The 19912-nt window shown below is 40.1% G+C and overlaps 1 protein-coding gene across 1 annotated transcript in view; it reads right to left on the bottom strand.

Annotated features, from left to right (window-relative positions):
* Positions 1 to 5607, bottom strand: part of LOC137653439 (oocyte zinc finger protein XlCOF6-like) — a 34242-nt gene extending 28635 nt beyond the window's left edge. The window contains exon 1 of the mRNA XM_068386838.1: positions 5317 to 5607. The gene's annotated coding sequence lies outside the window, so the exon portion shown is untranslated. The remainder of the gene's footprint in view (positions 1 to 5316) is intronic.
* Between the last annotated feature and the right edge of the window lie 14305 nt (positions 5608 to 19912).

Here is a 19912-nt window from a genome sequence, read left to right as displayed (position 1 = left end):
AGGCGAACGTTCGTGGGCGCGCACAGGAGACTTCTCGTGGGCACGCACAGGAGACTTCTCGTGGGCGGGCGGGCGCGCAGTGACTCGTTCCAGTCTAGAAGTGCGCACAGGTGAGTGCGTGCGATGGCGAGCAGGCGATGGCTGGTGCGTGGGCGAGATCTGAGGGCGCCAGGAGATCGTCGGCGAGGAGGCGAAGGAATAACCTCCTTGCCTGCGCCCAGATCCGGAAATCGTGGGCGCGCAGGCGAACGTTGGAGCGCATGGCGCGCATCAGGAACAGGTCGCGCATCAGGAACAGGTCGCGCAGATGTGCGCTATCGAGTAGGCGATCGTGGGCGCGCAAGGCGCGCAGCAGGAACAGGGTGCGCAGATGTGCGCTGGCGAGCAGGAGAGCGCTGGCGCACAGGAGATCCCTGACGAGCAGAAGAGCACTGACGCGCAGGTGAGCGCTGGCGAGCAGGAGATCTACGGCGAGATGACTCAGCTACAAGAGATCGCTGGCGCGTTGAGTACGAAGAGGTCTGGTCCACAGCTACAGCAGGAGAGCGCGCAGGAGATCGTAGGCACACAGGTAAAGCCTGGCACTTAAGGGACTTACTCACATTGTGAGATAAGCCCTTTTGCCCCTAAGGGACCGGTGCCCGTTGGATAACGGGGTGCTTTGGCGCCCACTGCGCATCTGCGTCCAGCGTAGGAGATAGCGAACGATCTGCTGAGAGGTCTAGCGATGCAGCTGCAACGGTCTGTTCACGTCGAGGAGGATCCTCTGCGGGGGACGTCGAAGGCGATGAACCGAAGAGGCGCCTCCTAACTCCCTTGTAAGGAGAAGGAAGGCCTCTACGGCGAAGAGGAGGGCGAGCCTTACGGCGAAGACGACCTCGAGGGGCAGCAACACCATCGTCGGTCCTCCGAAGAGGAGTCTCTGTCAGTGAACTCCCCCGAGGGAGAGAATCACCAGCAGGAGAGACCGTTGGACTCCGCTCCTCTCTCGAAGGATGTTCGGAGGGGGGGAACTGAGCCTTCAGCAACATCCGCAACAACAGCAAGGGTTTGACCCGACCCGTCGGAAGCCTCTGCCACAACAACGTCAACAATAGACAGAGGATCTACCTCTACTATTACCGGCGACTGTTTGACAGCTGCCCCCAACTGGATCAGGTCAAACAGGGCTTCCCTGGAGGGCGAGCCCTTAAGCCGTAAGGAAGCCCAAAGCTGCAAAAGATCATTGTTAGCAACAGAGTTATCAATATCAATATCCTCTCCCGGAGGAGGAGGAGGAGCTGCCTCGCTATGGGAGGCAACTCCCTCTCCCGAACCCCGAGGTTGGTCAACAAAAGAATGGCCTACGCTACCACTCAACGGCCTCTCACGAGAGACCGATCGAGTGGGAGCTTCGGAGGAGGTTCGGGCAACAGAAGAAGAGTCTTTGGAACCTTCCTTCTTCAAGGAAGCCCTTGAAGGAGAAAGGTCACGCCTAGACTTCTTCTTACGTCGCCGGGAAAACCTCTCCCACTGGGAGGTAGACCGCTCCCTACACTCACTACAAGTTTTATCCCTATCACACCGTTGACCTCTGCATTAGGGATACAAGGTGTGACGGTCCGTCTCGACCGCCGACATGAACGTCCCACAAGGGCGGTCAGGTAGTCCAGGGCACTTCCGCATGATAGAGAGAGGCCAACTTCCAAACACACAAGCTGTAAGAAAAAGCAAAAAAAATTAAGGCTGTCAAAAATGCAAGGGTGAGACAGACACGTCTGATCATCACCCGAGCCAAAAGTGAAGTGAATCAGTTCACAGGTGTGTGAGGGGGGAGGGGTAGCTAGCTACCCCTCCCCTACCCCCTCGCTAACTAGCAAGAGGGTAGTTAACCCTCGTTAAAAATCTAATGGCTCGTCATTCAGCTACGCCGAAAGTAATACCCTATGTAAATAGCGTGGTTTGTATTTCGGTTACGGAACAAACACTGTTTTTGTTTTATTTAAAAGAAACAATTATCGAGATATTTACGGCTTTAGCTTATAAAATAAGCTGTATTTCTGTATAAGAAAGTATAGATATACAGTGACATACTGCACAAGAAACAACACATGAGAAGTTGCGTCATGCTAGCGGCGTAGGCTACTTGTGAACGAAAATACCGAACATTTACAGTAAGTACAGTTAAGCTGTACAGTAGTAATAGTACTGTACATATATTACAGTAATATACAACAGTATCAGTGAGTATTACAGTATGTTACAAAACAGTATTACTAGATAGGAACAACTTTTGCTATACAGAACAATGAGGGGATGATGACTAGGTAAAATTTACCTTAGCACAATATTGTGCTGTAACCTTACTGTGTCCAGTACGTAGTGTACATGGGGTAGAATGTAGTTTGTTGGGACAGGCGATATCTTTCTTAATACTTGTCAAATCATTTTTTTATTAAGGGGAAAATATTCTTTATTAGGATCCAATACAGTATTATTATTATTATTTTTATTATTATTATTATTATTATCATTATTATTATTAATTATTAATTATTAATTATTATCAATTATTAATCATTATTAATTATTATTATTACTATTATCATCATCATCATCATCATCATCATCATCATTATTATTATTATTATTATTATTATTATTATTATTACTGTACTTGCTAAGCTACAACTCTAGTTGGAAAAGCAGGATGCTATAAGCCCAAACGGATCAGACAGAGAAAATAGCCCAGTGAGGTAAATGAAATATTTTAAGAACAGTAACAATATTAAAATATTTTCTATATAAACTATAAAAACTTGAACAAAACAAAAGGAGGAGAAATAAGATAGAATAGTGTGCTCGAGTGTACCCTCAAGCATGAGAACTCTAATCCAAGGCAGTGGAAGACCATGGTACAGAGGCTGAAGACCATGGTACAGAGGCTATGGTACTACCCAAGACTAGAGAACAATGGTTTGATTTTGGAGTGTCTTTCTCCTAGAAGAGCTGCTTACTATAGCTAAACAGTCTCTTCTACCCTTACTAAGAAGAAAGTGACCACTGAACCATTACTGTGCAGTAGTTAACCCCTTAGGTGAAGAAGAATAGTCAGGTGTATGGGGCCAGAGGAGAATCTGTAAAAAATAGGCCAGACTATTTGGTGTGTGTGTAGGTAAAGGGAAAATGAACCGTAACCAGACAGAAGGATCCAATGAAGTACTGTCTGGCCAATCAAAGGACCCCATAACTCTAGCGGTAGTATCTAAACGGGTGGCTGGTGCCCTGGCCAATCTACTACCTACCATAATATGAAGTTATTTTATCATTTTACGTAATACGATTTACCTTTACCACAGCAATATTTTCTATGTTCAGCCTGTTCCGCACACAAGTCACGGTTAGCTCCTGCTTAGTTTCAAAATTTCCCGATAGGTAGAGCCTGTGTCATCCCAGACTATGTCGCATTAATTCTTACAATTTAATACTGTTCCATCAATATACATTCTTACCACTCAGTTAAGTTTGTAGTTGGTTGGGACATGTCCTTTACAGTGGCATTTAATACTGCTGTAATAATTATCATGAAATGTTAGGTAGGGAAAAGGTGAAAAGGTCGTTATAATGCATCAGTCGCTGAAGCCACGGCCAAGTTACTAAATCGTAAAATTTCCCCCAAGCATTGCTTACTGCCTAACTAAAATAACACTAGTTGGGTGGCGCTCCATTAGCCTATCAGCTGGTGGCACAAGCTTGAAAATTTAGTGATGTTCGGAGTTATGTTTTCGCTAATCCCAACAATTTACATTCTTAACCAAAGGTTTGAGTAGGCAATATCTAGCTAAGATGTTTAAGAGGATTAAGCCAGTGTCAATCAGCCCACAAGAAATAACCTTACTTTTCCGTGGGCTTATAGGCCTGCTTTTGTTGGCCGTGTGATTTCCAAATATTTAATCCCCGCCCCACAACCCAAGAATGACCTGAGCAAGGTCGGCCTTTCCAACGCTAACCATGTCACATAGTTTATTTGAGCGATGTGGTTGAATTTATTACTCATATCGATCAGCTTGATGCTTTGAGGACAATCGTGTATAATTGGAGGTGCAGGAACTGCTATTGTCATAAAAAATTCACATAAGGGTAATCCCGAGTAATATTTCTATTACAGTGTGGTTAAGATATAATTTTGAGTGCTGCCAATCGCTTTTAATGTGTAGGAGAGATTTATTTGTGATCGACTTTATCATAATGAAAGACCTGGGAACTACTAGGTCAAGTTAGGTGGATTTGTGAGGTTCTGTAACTTTTAACAAATCTGGCTAAGAGTTGTGACCTGGAAAGGGAGTACGTGGGCTTAGCCCCAGCTAGGGATTGTAACCTTGGAACTACTAGGTTAGGTTATGTGGGTTGTTAGTTTCTGTGGCCTTTTACAAATCTGGCTATTGGCTGTGACCTGGGAAGGGGGCCCTGGTAACTACTAGGTTAGGTTAGGTGGGTTTGTTAGGTTCTGTAGCCTTTCACAAACCTCAAGAGTATCAAATAATCATGTTTTGTACTGGTTAAGCACACCAAAAGCCCCAGGTTCCCACCTGTGTCCGTCAAGTGTTCCTAGTATGTAGAACGTTGGGACAAACGAGTGAAATTTCAGCTATTTGATATTGTATGAAATGCCAAGCCCAAAAGTAGGGTTTTTTTGGTGTTCCAACACATTTCTTGTTGGCTATTCTCGCACGTTTCTGACATTTATGAGCCGAGTGGTCCTAGTATGTAGATTGTTGGGACAAGCATTTACAAAACTTGTAAATACATTAATATTGCATTCGGTTATAATTCCAGTGAATAAACAGGTGATATCTGATGGTTTTTACTATATTTGGTGGCGATCCTAAGTCTGTCCCAACAAACTACAAAGGCTCCCTGTTTGATGTACAGAGAGCAATAAACCTTTATGGAGCTTGCCCGAGGAGAGGGTGGCGTACTAATTAATATATTCTAATTATAAATCAGCTTTGGCCTAGGCTAGTACAGTGGTAACGTGTTCGCCTAGCATTCGCATGGCAACAGATCGATCCCTGTTCAGAACCGTGAGTTTAAGCTGTTTACTGGGGAGGCCAATGCTGTGGTTGGGCACCACAGTGGGGGGTTGGGCTTGCCCGGCTGACGTTCTGGTGAGCATCTATTCTGATTAAACTGGAAATGAAACCAGACACCTTTAACCTTTAGGCTATAAGATTATTGAAGGGACGTAGAAACTTTCAATCAACCCCAAACCGGTACTTTTTATATTGTGTACGAAATTTCAAAAATGAATGAATGTTCTACAATTTATCTGCTTACCAAGTTTCCAGTCCAGTGCCATAGCTCAAAAACTTTTTTTCTGGATCTCCAAAAGCTTCAGGCCATATTATGACATCTAAGCGTCAGAAATCTGTCAGTCTTAATTCTTTGAGATTGAAAGTATTCTAAAAATGTCAATGAAACTGAAAACATTTGGAAACTTCACAAAATTACAATTTGACACGAATATAGAGCTGGAGCTGCAGCTGGTCTAGGATTGTTTTTGTTGTCGTTTTCCTCAGACTGTCATAGATATTGAAAACACATTAGAGTAGCTATCTACTTTGTGAGTCATTGCGGCTACCATGACAGTACTCAATATGAATGAAAAAAAAATGCAATGCACATTTAATTTGATTAAAGAGGAAACTCACTTATATTTTGAACAAAAGCAATAACAAATTTCTTAGAGTGTTTACATGAATATATAACCAGAGTAGCTAAGTAAATTGATAATCTCTCTCTCTCTCTCTCTCTCTCTCTCTCTCTCTCTCTCTCTCTCTCTCTCTCTCTCTCTCTCTCTCTCTCTCTCTATATATATATATATATATATATATATATATATATATATATATATATATATATATATAATATATATATATATATATATATATATATATATATATATATATATATATATATATATATATATATATATATATATATGTGTGTGTGTGTGTGTGTGTATGTGTATATATATATATATATATATATATATATATATATATATATATATATATATGTGTGTGTGTGTGTGTGTGTGTGTGTGTGTTGTAAAGAAAATGTTAACTACCATTTCCCACTGTCATATGCAAGTTTGAAAAATGCAATGGAAAAACAACGTCATTAAGATATAGAATATCTAAAATGCAATGGTAAAACAACGTCATCAAGATACAGAATATCTATATAGAATACACCTGGAGAGTACCTCTATCCGAAATTATATGGATATCACTATGGAGTCAGAGCTAAATTACATAAGGAGTGGTTTACATACTGAAAAATACCAAACAAGGTACAGCAGATTGCGTTTAGGATATAAGTATTTAAGGGAGGTGAAAAAAGATAGAAATTCCAATGTAACAAAGTGTCGTTTGTGTAAGTCATCTGGTGGTCACAGGTTACATCATTATATAAAAGAATGTAATAAAACTGAACGTTTTAGAAGGGAAATCAAAACATTGTCATTCCATGTTATTCTCGGACATTTCTCAGATCCCAGAGTGTATTTGCAGGTTAAAAAATGTTACCCGAATGTTGCAAATGCTTCTTAAGCTTCTTAAGCTTACACGGCCGAGCAGCTCGCCGAGCCCGGTTGTCGAACCTACTTGTAGAACGGCTCGAAGAGCTTTCAGACAGTACATCGAGCCTCAGTGTGCCTCGTGCTAAAACAACGTCAACATGTCTCTCGACCAGGACGATTTGATAGCCATTGCTTTAGCAGTGGCACTAAGAAGGAAAAAAAAAAAAAGATCAAAAGAGAGAAATTTTCATATACCAACTTGCTTGTTGCTTTAAAATTAGAGCCTGATGACTGGCGCAATTATTTGCGTATGGATGAAGACACGTACATTGATCTACCGAATCTTGTCAGCCCTTTCATTACTATGAGGAAGGCCATAACTCCACATGAAAGACTGAGTGTCCGCTATTCCTTTGTTTCTGGCTACTTTATTGGAATAGTCTTTTGATTTAACTTTCCATAAAGCTGGATGAGCTCGATATGCATGTATGAAATCAAGTACGACTTCCTTCTCATTCTTACTTTCATTAATAGCAGCAATTATGCATTTCTTTGATGATGTTTCCTCTAGCAGGTTTGAATAACAACTGAGGTTCGATGCTCGACACCCGTTCACACGTAGGCTACACACCGCTCGTCAAACAATGTAGCTCCGCCCACAAAAGTCAAGATGAGCCTGACTTTCATCGAGCCGCTCGACGAGCGCGCTCGACAACCAAATAGCCCGTTTACACTCTCGAACATCAATTCAAACACAGGGTTGTCGAGCCAGGCTCGACGAGCTGCTCGCCCGTGTAAACCCCGCTTTAGTCTGCCACGTTATTATTATTATTATTATTATTATTATTATTATTATTATTATTATTATTATTATTATTATTATTATTATTATTATTATTATTATTATTATTATTATTATTATTGTGAAGAATTTTCTTCACCCTTCTTCTTTTAATCGTATTTTTAGCTCTCTTCTACTAATACTATAGCTACCCCTTAAACATTCTCTTCTACATTCAATTTTCTTTAACGAAACATAGGGAAAACTAATCTAAACTTGTTGACAGTGGCGCACGCCATGCTCGTGACGTCATAGCGTAGATACGCCACAGAGGGCCTTAGTGTAACCCCGGCCTATGTTGGTTCTTTCCTTAAACTACGTGGGTCGAGATTAAATTCCTAAACTGCATTTTTTATATAAATTCCAATACTGCTAAATTAATGCATCTTATATTTCTCAATACCAATTAAGGTTTGTTAATTTTAAGATGTATGCCCATCGCACCAGTCCATTGCTAATTAATCATTTAAAATATTATTTTTAGCAAGCCAGAATAGGTAGGATTATTGTATATATAAACTCCCTTAGAGCAGCAAGATTTCTCTAAAGTATTTAGTACAAAATCCTGCCTCCTCTGCACTCCTTGCAACAATATATTGCCCTGTCCTGAAGTCCCGATATGGCACCCCCAATGGATTACCGTGCGCATCAAGCTCCTCACCTGTCTGGAAAGTTGAAGCCAGGTGATCTCTTCGACCTTAGTGTTGAGACCATTCAATCAGAAGCCGGCGTGGACGACTGACCTGCCTTGGTCATTGAACCCGTGCACCTCTGGCTCACCCCCCCCCCCCTCTCTCCCAAAACTCGACTCACAAAAGATTGCTGCCGGTCGGAGAGATTGAGAAGAAGAGGACCCTGGTATACCATAGTTGTAGCCAACGAGGATTCTTGGGGTGAGCCAGGCAAGAGTGCAACGTGCCAATTAGTGCGACAACCAGGTCAACAGCTATCACGGGCATAGGACTAATCTTCAAAGGAGTGCAGGTACTACAACGATGGCCATTTAGTTTTCCCCCAATTCTTAGCTTAGACTAATTTCAACTTTATAAGGTACCTGGCTTTTACACTATTCGGACTGTGTGCGGTGGGATTGTGTGTAAATATTTTTCCATTATTATTTCTTGCTCGGAGACTAACACAGTCTCTGGGTCACATGGGCCACGTGTCCGACCCCATTTCGATTTTTTATTATTGCAGACCACGTGTCTAACTAACTAATTTTCATCATTTTGAATTGCATTTTTATGATTCCATTTTGTCTTTGTTAAGATGTCCGTTTCTTTTATGTAAATTTGTGAATAAATCAATATTAGGTTAATTAAACCTCTTTAGTATTTTTTGCTCCCTCATTTATTTAATGTTTAAACTGGGAATATTTGAAGAGTAAGTCTATAGGTGGTAACAGCGAGAAACTTTGCATTAATATATTTGCTTTGAAGGTAAAGATCCTTATCTTGAAACTTTTAAACTACTTTACATCACTGCTCCCATTTTGGATTTTGTCTGATTACATTAACGTAAAATACCTGTCCAGCATCTCATTGGGGTAGCTGGGACGTAGCCGGAACAGAGCCTGAGAATGAGATGACTATAGACCTGACAAAGCTAGAGTAGGCCATAAATTATTGATATTTCTACGTGTGGAGTACTCCGGCCTCTGGACAGTAAATTTCCCTTTTGTATTTAAGAGTGATGGTTAGAGAATTGTGACAGTAAAGTATTAGCAGGGTGTTTGTGCCCCGAGAGTAAGTACTCATATCCTCCCCTGTCGAACTTTATGTAACTGTTATAAGGAGACTTTCCCGGACTAAGTTCCCACTCAGAACACACCATAAAAAATTCTCCACAATTATTATTATTATTATTATTATTATTATTATTATTATTATTATTATTATTATTATTATTTGCCTTTAAGTAAAAGGGGTGCGCCATTTGTGTTCTGCTGTATATATATATATATATATATATATATATATATTGTGGAGAATTTTTTAATGGTTACGTTCTGAGTGGGAACTTAGTCCGGGAAAGTCTCCTTATAACAGTTACACAAAGTTCAACAGGGGAGGATAGGAGCACTTACTCTCGGGGCACAAACACCCTGCTAATACTTTACTGTCACAATTCACTAACCACACTCTTTAAATACAAATGGGGGAAATTTTACTGTCCAGAGGCCTAAGCACTCCACACGTAGGATTAAGAATAATTTATGGCCTACTCTAGCTTTGTCAGGTCTATAGTCATTTCATTCTCAGGCTCTGTTCCGGCTCCGTCCCAGCTACCCCAATGAAATGCTGGACAGTTATTTTACGTTAATGTAAGGTAGACAAAATCCAAAATGGGAGCAGTGATGTAAAGTAGTTTAAAAGTTTAAAGATAAGGATCTTTACCTTCGAAGCAAATATATTAATGCAAAGTTCCTCGCTGTTACCACCTATAGACTTACTTAGGTTTTCTCTTTAAATATTGGGTACTTTGTCCCGTGATTAACTATTCATTTCACACATTAAAATAAATGAGGGAGCAAAAATACTAAAGAGGTTTAATTAACCTAATACTGATTTATTTCACAAATTTACATGAAAGAAACGGACATCTTAACAAAGGCAAAAAATGGTATAAAAAGAGATGCAATTCAAATAATGAAAATGATGAGTTAGACACGTGGTCTGCAACAATCAAAATAGGGTCTGGCACGTGGCCCACGTGACCCAGAGACTATGTTAGTCTCAAAAGGCAAAAAATTGTATAGAAAAAATATATACACACAATCCCACCGCACACAGTCCGAATAGTGTAATTAGCCAGGTACCCTATAAAGTTGAAATTAGTCTAAGCTAATAAAAAATGGGGGAAAACTAAATGGCCATTGATGTAGTACCTGCACTCCTTTGAAGTTTAGTCCTATGCCCGTGATAGCTGTTGACCTGGTTGTCGCACTAATTTCTTGCCTGGCTCACCCCAAGAATTCTCACTGTAGCTGTAACTAGGTACACCAGGGACCTCTTCTCAATCTCTCCGACCGGCAGCAACAGGACTCGTTGGTGAGACACGTTTTGGAAGAGAGAGTGGGGTGAGCCAGAATTGGCCGGGTTCAATGACCAGGCAGGTCAGCAGGCCAGGGCAGCTCCTCGTAGAATGTGCTCGACACTACGGTCGAAGAGATCACCTGGCTTCACCTTTCCAGACAGGTGAGGAGCTCGATGCGTATGGTAATCCATTGGGGATGCCATATCGGGACTTCAGGACAGGGCAATATTTTCTTGCAAGGAGTGCAGAGGAGGCAGGATTTTGTACTAAATACTCAGATAAATCTTGCTGCTCTGAGGGAGGTTATATATACAATAATCCTACCTATTCTGGCTTGCTAAAAATTAATATTTTAAATGATTAATTAGCAATGGACTGGTACGATGGGCATACATCTTAAAATTAACAAACCTTAATTGGTATTGAGAAATATAAGATGCATTAATTTAGCATTATTGGAATTTGTATCAAAAAGGCAGTTTATGAATTTAATCTCGACCCATGTAGTTAAGGAAAGAACCAACATACGCCGGGGTTACCACTAAGGCCCTCTATCGTGCGTATCTACGCTGTGACGTCACGAGCATGGCGTGCGCCACTGTCAACAAGTTTAGATTAGTCCTTCCTATGTTTCGTTAAAGAAAACTAGATGTAGGAGAGAATGTTTAAGGGGTAGCTATAGTATTAGTAGAAGAGAGCTAAAATACGATTAAAAGAAGAAGAGTGAAGAAAATTCTTCACATATATATATATATATATATATATATATATACATATATATATATACACATACATACACACACACACACATATATATGTATATATATATATATATATATATATATATATATATATATATATATATATATATATATGTATATATATATATATATATATATATATATATATATATATATATATATATATATATATATATATATACATATATATATATATATATATATATATATATATATATATAGGCCTATATATATATATAAATGTGTGTGTGTGTGTGTGTGTACAGAATATATACATACAGTACAGTATACATGAAGAATTTTTTTACTCTTCTTCTTCCTTTTGTATGTTAGGGTCTCTCCTAATACTGTAGTTACCCATCAAACGTTCTCTCCTACATTAAGGTTTCTTTAACGAAACATCGGGAAAACTATTTTAAATCAACTACACTTGTTGACAATAGCGGACGCCATGTTCGTGACGTGACAGCGTAGATACGCACAGCAAAAGCCTTATCCCGGCATATGATCGTTCTTTTCTCAAACTACGTGTGTCAAGATAAAATATTAAGCTGGTTTTGAGTATAATTTTAATACTGCTGACTTGAATGCAGTTTTTATTTCTCTGTACCAATTAAGTTTTTTTTTCATTTAAGATGTATGCCCATCGCGCAAGCCCATTACTACTTTCTTATTTCAGTTATTAATTTTTAGCAAGCCAGAATAGGTAAGATTATTGTATATGTAAACTCCCTTAGAGCAGAAAGATTACTCTAATTATTTTGTGCAAAATCCTGCCTCCTATGCACTCCTTACAACAATATATTTCCCTGTCCTAAAGTCCCGAGAGTTACCCTGCACCCAACGACCGTCACCTGTTTTGGAAGGTGAAGCCAGGTGAACCCTCACGACCCTAGCGTCACCCCCATTCGTTCAGAAGCCATAGTTGTGACCGGCTAACCAACCTATTCAGTGAATCTCTGCACCTCTGGCCTAACCCCCACCCCCTCCGTCCCAAAACTCTACTCACACCAGGACCTGCCGAGTGGAGATAGGGAAGAAGACGCGCCTAGTAAACCCAATTTGCCAAAAGTGAGGATTCCTGGGGTGGGCCAGTCAAGGGTGCATTGTGAAACTATTCGGCCAACAGACAATTGAGGACAAGGACTGTCTTCTGTGAAGAGTGCAGGTAAATATACGTGGCCACTTAGTTTTCCCCCCATTTTAGCTTAGATTCAATTTTACTTGATTTAGGTTTACCTGGCTATTACATAATTCGGGCTGTGTGCAGTGGGATTGTGTGTACAGTTTTTTGTATATCATTTTTGCTTTCGAGACTAGCACAGTCTCGGGGTCACACCCAATTTCTATTATTAACCATTGCAGAAGACCACGTGTCTAAGCAACCATATTTTTTATTATTATTATTATTATTATTTTTTTTTATTACATTATGTTTTGTTTTGATACTTTTACTTTTTGTTCAGATGTCCGTTTCTCGTAATGTAAATTTGTGTAATAAATCAATATTAGGTTAATTAAAGCTTGTCGTATTTTTACTCCTTCATTTATTTCATTATGCTTATTATGAATATTTGATTTCGGGACAGTATGCCCGCTATTTTGAAAGGAGTAAGTAACTTGATATAAGTGTGTTAGCGAGTGACTTAGTATTGAATCTATCTGCTTTGAGACTTTACATCACTGCTCCCATTTTTTGCCACTGTCTCAATAATTACTTAACGTAAGATTCCTGCCCAATATCTCACTGGGGTCCCTGGGATGGAGCCAAAACAGAGCCTAAGAGTGTAGATGGCCTTAAACCTTACAAAGCTAGAGTAGGCTATCGAATTACTTTTTCACGTGTGCAGTTTCTAGGCCTCTGGAACGTACAATTTCCTTTTTTTATTTATTTATTTATTTATTTTTTTTTTTTTTTTTTTTTTTTTTTTTTGCATTTAAGAATGATGGTTAGCGAACTACGTCAGTAAAGTTATTAGCATGGTGTTTGTGCCCTGAGCGATAGTGCTCCTTAGCCTCTCCTGTTGATCTTTTAGGAACTAATGTAAGGAGACTTTCCTGGAACTACAAGTTCCCACTTAACACTTAAAAAATCTCCACACGAGTGGTCCTTCAAACCGGATCTTTTACCTCTGACTTATGAAGCATTAACGTAATTAATCAGCTTGATTAAGTATAGAGTAACTAGCTATATCACTTACCCACACGCACCAGCCAGTTTGTCGAATGTGTAATGCCCAGATTTTAATTGGGAAGAGAGATTTGTAGTCATTATGATCTTTTTGTATCGACCACGAGTTTAAGGAAAGAACTGTATAACCAGGTTAATATGTTGCTTGAATACTCTCTACAATTTGTCGTAGGAACTTTGCTTTGTCTCGAATTCATTCACCCATATGTTGTGGTGGGTTCCGTTCATAACCAGAAAGTTCTAGGCTCTTGAACTAAGGTTTTGTGTTGTTCAGACGTTCGTGTTTACTGCTCAACGAGAGCACCGGTATACTCGTTCTGTTAAATAATTTTGCTATTTTAACATCTAATTCGTAACATTTTGTACCTTGGTCTACCTTCCTTTGAGTCGTTTACCTTCCCTAACTTTTCAAACTAACGTTCCCCCTATACCTTGCACGTGTCCTTGTCATACAGAGCGAATCAGCTCACCATAATTTTTTCAGTTTTCTTACAAATAGCGTAGAAACTTAATTTCCCTGAGTCCGTTTCATTCCACGTGTTTGTTCCGAGATGGCGGATATTGCTTACAACCCAAACTAGAGGGTACCTATTTGCTGTTGACCATATGTAACTTACTGCGTGTAGCTCCATTAATTAATGATGTAGTTTCATTTGTAACTTCATTGTTTAACACTTACAAGCACGACATTGATTTAAGCTTTATCCTCTGCATGAGGAGATTTTGTTTGTCCTCTGTGCGAGTAAAATTGTGCTATCCTTTTCGTAAGGAGATTTGTGTTTATCCTCTGCGTGAGGAGATTTTGTGTTTATCCTCTGTGCGAGGAGATTTAACTTTGTCCCCTACGTAGGGAAAATTAGTGTGCCCTTTGCATAAGGAAACTTTGTTAAGCTTCAACAAGAGGCTATTTTTGTGTTACCTCCACGTGAGGGAATATATCTTTGTCCGTTTGTAAGCGTAGATGCATTTACTCTTTTCATAAGATTTCTTGTTTTGTTTTGTCCTTTTAGCAAGATTTTGTTTTACCTCCGCGTGAGGGAGATTTCCTTTTTTTTTTTACCCTCTACGAGAGTGCACCTTTACCTTTAAGTTGTTGCCTCATGCACCCATTTATTTTTCTAATCGCTTGGCAGTCGCCTCAGGGCGCTCGCAACTGTGAAACCGTCACAACAACAATGTCAGCCGCGACCTGTAATTTCAACTTTTAACTTCATTTTTTTTCTTATAAGCCCACATGATTTTCGGCAATGTTTTATGTTATTCATGAATAGTTGTATCCCTTATGTTTATCGCCCTGTGCATATATCATTCATTTTAGTAAAGTTTTTGTTTTGTGACCGAGCATCGTCTGCTTTGTTGGACCCGGTCAATTTGAATTTTAAAGTAATTTCACGATTTACATTTGTTTTTTTCCAATTAAACATTTTTCTCCCGTTAAGAGTAATTTTAAATACTCAATTATTGTTCTTGTAAATTTGTAAAGTTTCATGTTCACGTTCCTTTGAAAATTCAGATTTACCATTTGTTTGCTTCAACGAATCCATCCATCAAACGTGGTCAGTTCAAGATGGCGGAGATTAACGCTCGGCTTAAGGAACAGGAGTTGAAATTTACATTATTGTGAGGATGCAGACTTTGCACTTCATGCTCTCACTTCAGTAGATTTTCCTAACATGGGTCCTGAAGTCGTGGTTCATTTCAAAACCCTCATTGGTAAAGTAAGAGATGAACTTCGCGATTACAAGAATTTTTTGAGACGTCATTACGACAATCCTATTGTTAAAGTAAACTATCCTGTGCTTCCTGCCTATTTAAGGAAATTTGAGATTGCTTTTAATAGTTTAATGGCTCATCCTAGTTTAATCAATTTGTTCTTCTTCGAGGGCGACACCTTCAGTGACACGTCACTTTGTAAATGCCATTAATGGTCCCTTAGTTGACACCCCCAATGTCTCGGCAGTCAAGCATGGAGTTCATAATTTTGCATCAATTGTCCCACCTGTTAAATCTTCAAGTTTCAATACTATGTTGCCAACCTGGCACAAGATTAGTAAATTTGCGTCAGTTCCTCCTTCTCCATCCTCATTTCCAAACCTTAAGCCAGCGTTTGATAGACCTCAAACCCCTTTGTCTGTGCTGCCTAAGACAGTGCGTTCCAGAGAAAATAGCATTCGCGGTCTCAACATGGACCCCCTAGTGGTGGAGACAATACCACCCAACCTACCTGTGTGCGTGAAGGCCAGCAAAGGCCTGTTTCAGTAGATTCATCCATTAAACTCGTACTATCCCATGGACCAGTGCTCACGTTGCTTGATTGTCCCATTCTCAAGCCCGTAACTTCTGCTCCAACCCACTTTGACGCTAAAACATCCACGTCAGAATTTTAAAACCGATCTTTCAGCAAGCCACGTGATCGTAACCTTACGACTTTAGCAGTAAGAAAGGAACCTTTTGCCCTGACAGGATTTAGTGAAGGTCACACATGTAGAACTAGCGCCGGACCTTAGAGCTGGTTAAGATCAACCTTGTTTGAGGATCACGGTACCACGAACGTCATTTATTATTTTCATTCAGTTGTATATGGGGTCACTGTAAGCTTTTATTATTTTTGCCAAGCATTGTTCCTGTCAATACCATGCTTTAACTTTAAAACGTAAATTTAATTTTTGCCGTGACAATTTGTCATGTTACTACAGTCCCCCTGACATCCTTCAGCTCGTGCTGAATATAACTTGTACTTTTAATGCCTCATTTTCCAATGTTTTCCTTAAAGACGACATCCAAGACTCTCGCAGTCAGAATTATGCTGTCCCCATGGGCCTAATTTGTTTCGGATTGCCATGCAAACTGGTGTCAGATAATTTTTCACATTTTAACGCCGAGAATGAAGTAGCTTTTCTCCCTTTCTCACTTGTCGAATGCAAAATATTCATTACACTAGTCCTTTTCTTTGCAAAATCATTTTATGTAAAACCTTGAGTGTTAGACCGGGACTGGAATTCACCCCAATAATTTTGAATTTGTCATTGGCCAGACTTGTTGCTGAACTCGACTCTTATTGGCTCACGTTTTGTTTGCTCTATCCTTACCCCTTGGGTGGGAAGAATTGTTTACTTTACTTTTAATCATTTGATTACCCTTCCATCGTATGTTTAAAGTTAACACTGCTCATTTACTTATCTTAACGCATCCGTGAAGCATTGCCTATGGGTTCAGTTTTCTCCGCATTCAACATAACTTTAACTTGAATGAATTTAATTAAGGCTAACAGCGTTTTGTTAACGTTAAATGGACGTTGATGTGTAGAACGACTTCACTCACTTGTTCATCCAGTAGGTTTATCTTGCGCGTACTAATAAACGGATTTTGAAGCAAAGCAAAAAATCTATTTTTGGGTGAGATGGCCATGTCGTCCTGATGGAAGCTTCCTATTGGCAGCTTTCTAAGGGATAGTTGGCTACAGTGATACTCCCAGAGAATTGACCATAGGTCTCCAGAATTCTAACTCCCAGCACGAGTATCCTTAAAAATTTTCTTAAGGATATTGCATAATATCAGGGGACGTATATCTTGATACGACACATGGCAATCTTCACCCCGATTAGAGTTTTCGCTCTGAGGGGGAAGAGTGGCGAAATTGAAGGGGAGCCGTTATCAAGGTTACCCTTTTTCCCCTACTATTACAGGGCCCAAAATGGCTACTCATTCCTTGTAGCATTGAGCATGGTGCTACAGATAGCGTAGTTTCGGGAGGGGATTATTACATAATCCTTTTGTACTAACTGTGTGTCACACGATCGTACATAGTTCATTTTGTGTATATATTATGCTTGTATCTTCGCTCTTCCCTCGCACTAAAGAGATTCAGAATAAACATGTCTGCTTTTCTCTTCTGTAACAATGTCTGTTTTTGAACATGAAGTTTCTTGTTGCTTTGAGCTTTTGTATATAAAGGAGAGTGTTCTATAATAAATTTACTTAGTTGCTTTCATACTGTCTTTGAGTCACAACCTTCTCTCGGCCCGTCACACTTTTCTTAGAAAAGGAGGGTGGGTCCATCAGGACGACATGGCCATCTCACCCAAAAATAAATTTTTTGCTTTGTTTCAAAATCCGTTTTTTGGGCTCAAGCCATGTCGTCCTGAGGGATGTTTACCAGAGAATTACTTGAAAGTACTGTATCTGTGGGTTTGTATAAGTGCCTCAACCTTGGGTCAGCTTCTATATGGTCATCCAGACAACTGAAATATATGACGATACCGTTATACGTCATTACCACTAAGCATGGAACAATGTTAGGACTTTCTGCCCCCTGCAGGGAAATGTCGTACTCGACAAAAGAAGCACAAGGTTTGTATTCATATAGAAACAAATATAGATATCATTCAGATCTTTTTGTTCATATGATTAAGTACCTTAAGTATGAACTTTACTTAGGAAAATAAGTAAAAGACTTTGGTTAAGTTTATTTAGCTGCATATGGGGCGAAATAAGACGCAAATACACTTTCACCATTTTATTAAATCGATGATGAAAAGGAACAGAAGGTGTATTAAAATTTGTGATAGAATTATACATTCAACATATATAAATAAAAATATTTTCTACCTGAAAGGAAGAAAATTTTGTTGCCACTCAAAATCAGTTGAAAAATTATTAAGATAATTTTGCTGGAAATGTTGGATAACTATCAACACTGTGTACAAGTGTACACCTGGCACTAGTGTCATTGGTATAATTCTGCACCTAAAAAAGAACAGTCCTAGTGTCACCAGGGTGACACTCAATAAAAGGGTATTGCACTGGAAGGTGTCAACACCTTTTCACCCGAATTGAAAAGTCCCAATCAATTCACTGTTCATCGCAGCACCAGACGACAGGTTTCACCACACTACCTGCCGCATAATGTTTATAAAAATCTCTGAAGGATTTCCAACCAGTGTATGAGCGGAGATGCTCAAAGTCCATATACTGAAAGAAGTTCAGTGAGGAAGCAATTTTTCTTGGATCGTGACCTGCCTGTGTACTATCAGGATCCGCTCTGCGAATGAAGTAGGTGAGCTTCGCCCTCAGTTGTTTTATGGGTAAGTTTGATCCTGAGGTTTTGTCTTTGAAGAGCTGTCCTCCCTTGAAGTCTGAAGTTCTTTGAAGATAGACCTTTAGACACTACTGGACATAGAGAGACATCTTCCTTCAGAGCGCAGATTCTCCAGGGACCTCACCTTTTGTTAGGTAGCTCGTTTTTGGCGAGAAAAGTAGGATCAGGAAAGAGATTCAGTTCTCCCACTTCTGTGAACTGAATATGGACCTCGTCTCTTGATAGGGCTACTATTTCACTAACGCTATCCCCTGTGGCTATAGCGAACAGGAATATCACTTTTTGTGTTAGATCCTTGAGAGAACAATCTTCATTGTTCAAGGTTGAAGCATAGTGTAAGACTTTGTCCAGAGACCATGAAATGGGCTTCAGAGGGGCTGCTGGTTTAAGTCTAGCGCATTCTTTGGAATCTTGTTGAAGATTTCGTTCACCAGGTCCACCTGGAAGGCGTATAGAAGAGGTCTAGTCAAAGCTTACTTACACATAGTTATCATGGTGGCAGCCAAGCCTGGCTCGTGAAGGTGGATGAAGAAGGACAGGCAGAAGTCTAATGAGATTTCTTTCTGTCTTTTTGCTTTAACAAAAGCAACCCACTTTTTCCAAGATGATTCGTATTGTCTTCTGATTGACTTTGACTTGTATTCTTCTAGGAAGTCTATACTGCCTTTCGAGATCCCAAATCTTTTCTTGACTGCTAAGGCGAGAAAATCATGAGATGAAGGTATTAGGTTCTCTGTGATGAAGCAAAGACAGTCGACTTCTGAACCAATTGGGATAGAGCTGGGTTCGGTAGAGGGACCAGCCTCAGTTTCAGTTCCATCACCAGAGGGAACCAATTGCTCTTGGGCCACTTGGGGGCCACTACTGCTGCAGTTCCCTTGAAGGATCGCAGCTTGTTAAGGACTTTCAGCAGGAGATTCATTGAAGGGAACAGGTAGATCCGGGTCTATCTGTTCCAGTCGATGGACATGGCCCATGTCCGTCGCTTCTGCCAGAGGGTCCTCGTATGGGGCTACATATCGAGGTAGTTTCTTGTTGTCGCTCGTCGCGAAGAGGTCAATCTGCAGTTCTGGGACTTTTCCAAGATGAAGGAGAATGAGTCTGCGTCTAGGGACCATTCTGACTTTCGGCTTTAGCCTGGATAAAGCGTCCGCTGTCACATTACGGAACCCTTGTAGGTGAACTGCCGATAAGTGCCATCTCTTTTTTTTTTGCTAAACAAAAGATGGCTAACATCATATGGTTGATGTGGGACGATCTCGAGCCATGGCGGTTCAGACATCTCACTATCACTTCGCTGTCCAAGGCCAGCCTGATGTGGGCTGATCTGTGAGGGGATAGTTTCTTCAGCGTCAAGAGGACTGCCATGGCCTCCAGAATATTGATGTGAAAGGTCTTGAACAGGGATGACCAGGTCCCCTGG

The sequence above is a fragment of the Palaemon carinicauda genome, chromosome 1, assembly GCF_036898095.1.
Source record: "Palaemon carinicauda isolate YSFRI2023 chromosome 1, ASM3689809v2, whole genome shotgun sequence".
NCBI lineage: Eukaryota > Metazoa > Arthropoda > Malacostraca > Decapoda > Palaemonidae > Palaemon > Palaemon carinicauda.
This window is presented reverse-complemented; position numbering and strand designations above follow the sequence as displayed.